This window comes from Heterodontus francisci, unplaced genomic scaffold (genome assembly GCF_036365525.1).
Source record: "Heterodontus francisci isolate sHetFra1 unplaced genomic scaffold, sHetFra1.hap1 HAP1_SCAFFOLD_106, whole genome shotgun sequence".
Taxonomy (NCBI): Eukaryota; Metazoa; Chordata; class Chondrichthyes; order Heterodontiformes; family Heterodontidae; genus Heterodontus; species Heterodontus francisci.
Genome location: NW_027140940.1, coordinates 2,741,338 through 2,747,590, shown reverse-complemented (window position 1 = coordinate 2,747,590; position 6,253 = coordinate 2,741,338).

Below are 6,253 nucleotides of genomic sequence, written 5' to 3'. Positions count from 1 at the left end.
AACACCTCCACCCTTGGTGAAATGAAACACCATGCTTGATTGCATTTCATTAGAATGTGAAAATAGGAGTTGAAAACATTTTAAAAATCGCACTCATGCCCCTCACTCACTCGACTGGTAGTTAATACAACTACACATTGAATCATTCGTACTCAAGCAACTCAACAATGTTAAATTATAGACAGTCCATCTGTGAGAACATTGTTCTTTTCCCGAAATGTTTACAGTCTTCAAGCGGCAAGGCTGGAACAACAAACTCCACTGGAACACTTTGGCATCATGGGTTTCAAACCCCTCGACGAAGGTTAATGGGTTATGGTCAGTTTTTATCAATGTTGTTTGTAGTCGTGGTGGACATACAGTTCAACATGATTAACAGCTAGCTCTAAACCTAACACTCTTTTTCCACAGTGGAATACTTTTTTGTTGGTGCTTCAATTCTTTTGAAAAATTACTTTGCTGGCTATTCTCTGCCTGATTCGTCATCTTGTAATAGGACTGCACCGACCCCCAGGTCATTAGCATCAATCACTACCTTGAAGGGCTTTGTAAAATTTGAAGCAGCCAACACTGATTCACTAGTCAAAACTGCCTTTAGCTTTTCAAAAGATGCCTGGCATTCCCCTGACCATGCTACCTTTGTTTCCTTTTTCTGTAGCAAATAAGTTAGTGGAGCGGCCACAGCACTGAAATTTGGTGCAAACTTTCTGCAGAAACCATACATCCCCAAACCCCTCATGATTTCACTCTTAGTATTAGGGATAGGAACCTCCACTAAGTCTTCTGCTTTTTCCACTTGTGGCAACACTTGCACCACTGTATGGCCGAGGTGGGTCATGCTTGCTTCTGTGAATTCACTTTTTGCCAGATTTGCCAATGAATTAGCTTCCTTTTCAGATCCATAGCTTCTAGCTGTTTTAAGTGTTCTTTCCGAGTGTTGCTGCAGAACCATAGAACCATAGGAAAGTTACAGCACAGAAGGAGACCATTCAGCCCATCGTGTCTGTGCCAACAGAAAAAGAAAAAGACACTATCCGCTCTACCTAATCCTACCTTCCAGCACCTGGTCTGTAGCCTTGCAGGTTACAGCACTTCAGGTCCATGTCCAGCTAACTTTAAAATAAATTGAGGGTTTCTGACTCCACCACCGGTCGGGCAGTGAATTCCAGGCACCCACTACCCTCCTGGTGAAAAAGTTTTTCCTGATATCCCCTCCAATCCTTCTACAAATCACCTGAAATCTATGCCCCCCTGGCAGTTGACCTCTACGCTAGGTAAAGCAGATCCTTCCTGTCTACTCTATCTGGACCCCTTATAATTTGTTCCAACTGAATTAAGTCGCCCCTCAGCCTCATCTGTTCAAGAAAACAACCCTAGCTGATCCAAAATTTCCCCATAGCTGCGACTTTCAAACGCTGGTAACATTCTTGTAAATCTCCTCTGCAGTGTCTCCAGAGGAATTCTGTCCCATCTGACCAGAACTGTATGCAAAACTGCAGCTATCGCATAACCAGAGTTTTATACAGTTCCAGCATTACATTCCTGCATTTGTATTCTATACCTCGGCCAATAAAGGAGAACATCCCATATGCCTCCTTCACCACTCTATCTACCTGTCCTGCCACCTTCAGGGACCTGTGGACATGCACTCCAAGGTCTCTCACTTCTTTCAACCCTCTCAATTTCCTGCCGTGTTTGTGTATTCCCTTGCTTTGTTTGCTCTCCCTAAATGAGTTACCTCACACTTTTCCAGATTGAATTCCATTTGCCACTTTTCCGCTCACTCAAACAAGCCAGTGATATCATTCTGGAGTCTACAGCTATCAACTTCACTATCGACTACACGACCAATTTTTGTGACATCTGCACATTTCCCAATAATGCCTCCGGCATTTAAGTCCAAATCATTAATATATACCACAAACAGCAAGGGACTCAACACGGAGCCCTGTTGAACGCTACTGGAAACCGCTTTCCACTCGCAAACCATCGGCAAATATCCTTTGTTTCCCGTCCCTGAGCCAACTTTCGATCCAGCTTGCCACATTCCACTGTATCCCATGGGCTTTCATTTTTCTGACCAGTCTGCCATGTGGGACCTTGTCAAATGCCCGAGTAAAATCCATGTAGACCACATCCACTGCACTACCCTCTTCAAGCTTCCCTGTTACTTCCTCAAAAAATTCAATCGAGTTAGTAAGACATGACCTTTCCTTAACAAATTCATGCTGACTTTCCCTGATAAATCTGTGCCTTTCTCACTGTCAGCTTATCCCTGTGTCTCAAAATTGAATCCAATAATTTATCCACCACCGAGGTCAGGCTGACCGGCCTATAATTATTTGGCCTGTCCCTCACACCCTTTTTAACCAATGGTACAACTCTTGCAGACCTCCAATCCTCTAGTATCTCACCTGTATCCAGTGAGGATTTGACGATGATCCTCAGAGCATCCGTTATTTTCTCGCTGGCTTCCTTTGACAACCTCGGATACAATCCATTCTGCCCTGGTGATTTATCCACTATCAAGGATGTTAGACCCTCTCGTACTTCCTCCCTCATTATGCTTATCATATCTAATATTTCACACTGCTCCTGGTTAACTACAATGTTTGTGTCATCCAACTCCTTTGCGAAGACAAAGACAAAAGAACTCATAAAGAACACATCACATCATCAGTGTCGACACATAAGTTCCCTTGTACATCTCTGATAGGCCCTATCCTTTCCTAAGTTATCCTCTTGCACTTAATGCACTGATAAAACACCTTTAGGTTTTACTTGATTTTGCCTGCCAATAATTGTTCATGTCCTTCCTTTGCTTTCCTAATTTCCTCTTTTATTTCACCCCTGCACTTTCTACACTCCTGTAGCCTTTCTACAATATTAAGTTTTTTTGTGACCTCCATAAGCTTTCTTTTTCTGCTTAATCTTATCCTATATGCTTCTAGATACCCAGAGAGCGATTGAGTTGGCCGTACCACCCTTTATCTTGTTTGGGACGTGCCGAGCGAATCTCACTTTTGAATGCCTCCCACTGATTTGCCACGGATTTTCCTTCAAGTAGCTGTATCCAGCCCATTTTGGGCACTGCAGCCTCACAAATCCATCGACCCAGGTTCGGTTCTGGGTACTGCCTGTGCTGAGTTTGCAAGTTCTCCATGTGTTTGTGTGGGTTTCCGTTGGGTGCTCCGGTTTCCTCCCACAGCCAAAGACTTGCATTTTGAAAGGTAAATTGGCCATTATAAATTGCCCCTAGTGTCGGTAGGTGGTAGGAGAATTGTGGGGATGTGGTAGGAAATATGGGATTAATGTAGGATTGCTCTTAATGGGTGGTTGTTGGTCAACACAGACTCAGTGGGCCTGTTTCAGTGCTGTATTTCTAAACTAAACTAAACACTTTCGCCAAATCACCTTGCAGCTTTGAAAAAGGTCACCAGCTCCAAAATGGTAACCCATTGCTATTCCATCCACTTCTTCAGATTGATTATTGAAGACTAAAGCTGGAATTGTGCCCCCTCTCGTTGGTCTTGTTACGTGCCAGTTAAAAGATTTCTCTTGAATGCAGTTCAAGAATTTTGTGCCCTCCGTGCCCTTCACACTGTTTGTCTTCCAGTCGACATTAGGGTAGTTGAAATCCCCAACTATTATTGCCCTCTTGTTTTTGCAATCATACCTGTGCCTAAATATTTGTTCTTCTATCTCCGTCTCTCTATTTGGTTGTCGATAGTCCATTCCTCGTAGTGTGGTTGCCCCTTTAGTATTTCTGAGCTCAACCCATATGGCCTCACTGGACGTTTCATTGAGAATATCATCCCTCCTCACAGCTGTTATTGATTCCTTTAACCATTAATGCTGCACCACTTCCAAGTTTCCTTCCAAACCACATACATTTCTTTCACTGTTGCTGGGATAAAATATAAGAGCTCACTTCCTAACAGGACTGTGAACAGAACTTCGCAAATGGTCAGCAGCTGTTCAAAACGGAGCTCACTACCTGCTCCTCACCGACAATTGAAATGGGCAACATGGGCGGCAAAGTGGCGCAGTGGTTAGCACTGCAGCCTCACAGCTCCAGCGACCCGCATTCAATTCTGGGTAAATTGCCCCTAGTATAGGTAGGTGGTAGGAGTATATAGGGACAGGTGGGGCTGTGGTTGGAATATGGGATTAGTATAAATGGGTGGTTGATGGTCGGCACAGACTCGGTGGGCCGAAGGGCCTGTTTCAGTGCTGTATCTCTAAAACTAAAACTAAATTATTCATCCCTCCACCTGCACTGGGAGGTAACCACACAACCCAACCGCCTCCCATCAATCCCAGACAATTCCTTACTCAGGAGTTAAAGGAGGGAATGTAGGATGTGTCTGATGTTTCCACTGTTATCTTTCAGGATACCAAAACTCAGCTTTCTTACAACAGAATCTCCACAACTGAGGATAATACTTGGTTTCACAGCACAGGATATTTCATGCACCTGTTGCACTGTACGGGCTCAGTAAAAATAATACGACCGAATTTTGCTATTTGAACCTTATTAAAGTGCAGCTAACTGTGTTGCCAGGGTTTTCTTTTTTGATTTATTAAAGTAGTGACAGGTGCCACAGACTATCCCATTACAAACTGTCAGGATAACTTTTGCGAATTTCTGTAATACCGTTAAGCATTAGTATTCTCGTTCTGTTCTTCAACGCTGAAGTAAATGTCCTGACAGGAGTATCCCTCTTCTAATTTCGCATGTTGTCTCTCGTGGTGATTGAACTCCGTGTCACAGTGATGAATTCAATTCAGTATCTGGGGCATAAGAGCTGAAATGTCACACTGATCAGTGTCGAGTTCGGACAGTTTCCTCCATTCGAAAACTTATCATGTTACAAGATCCCGGTTACATTTGTCAATGAGGAATGGTGCCTGACAGTGAGACCCACACTGGCAATATTCACACCAAGCTTCCCGGAATGATACCAATGTGAACCATCGCAGGACCTCTGTTTCTGCACCAAGTGAAACCTTACTGATGAATTTAACTTCTGTGCCCGATACCAGTATTTCGAATATAAATGTGTATATACGTGTTACCCACATTCACGACACCACTGCTGAAACCCATCATTGTAATCTTTGAAACCTGAACTTGAAATGTGCTGATTTTGCAGGAATAAGTTATGTTTACTCAATGAATGAAGAGTGAAGAAAGAATGTAATTCTGACATCAAACGTGTGCTACAAAATGGAAGAACAGTGCGCAAAAGAGCTCATCCAATTTTCACATTACCGAAAAGAAGGACCTTGTACGGTAGGAAATGAGTTGAAATTGAGCTTCAGATGTGAACAAGCTTCATTTAATGTTATCCACATTTCCTAACCAATCTCAAAATTACTGGCCAGAGAGATTTCAACACATTCTTCAGTTCATCTCTGAATTTTCTCTGGGTTGCTACATAAATACATGTGGCGATATATTCAGGGGCTGTGCGGTCACCACGGTAATAATTGATGTTTGCCAGCCTGGTCGACACGAAACTCACGGCAGCTGTCAACCAGAACAGTATAAAACAGCCCGATACAGTGAACAATAAAATAATGGATTTCCTTCGGTTCTCCATTTCTGAATCACTGAGATTCTCACTCCTGTTCCCCTGGAGTTTCCTGCGGATTCTATTGGCCACTAAAATACGTCCAATGGTTGAACAATTAAATGAAGCAATTAAAGTAAAAGGAAGCCAAACGAGCCAGGCGCTGTGAAACCAGACCCACGCTGTACCGAGTGGTGAGGAAAAAAAATCCACATTTGGCCGACAGCCCCACTGCACCTTGTTAATTGTTTGCTGAGGTTCATGTGCAAATAAAAAGGGGATGTTCTTGAACAAACTCAAGAAACAGAACACTGTTATAACCACGCCTACAGTTCTTGCTGTGCAATATCTTACCTTAAACTTCTGGAAGCAGACAGCTACAAAACGGTCAAATGTGAAGGAGACTGTGAACCAAACAGACAAATCAAAGGTGATAGTTGTCATGTATATAACAATCCTACACACGGGGGTGTAAGACAGGAATGAAAGTTGAAAGCGATAACTGAAAATATGATACACCATTACATTGATAATCATGACCAGGAGATCTGCTGCTGCCATGGACACCATATAAATAGAAATACATTTGGAAAGGCCGCAGTTTCTTCGGGAGAGAATCACAATCACCACAAAGTTCACTGTAAGAAAGAGAGACGAGATAAATAACGATTTAGTGG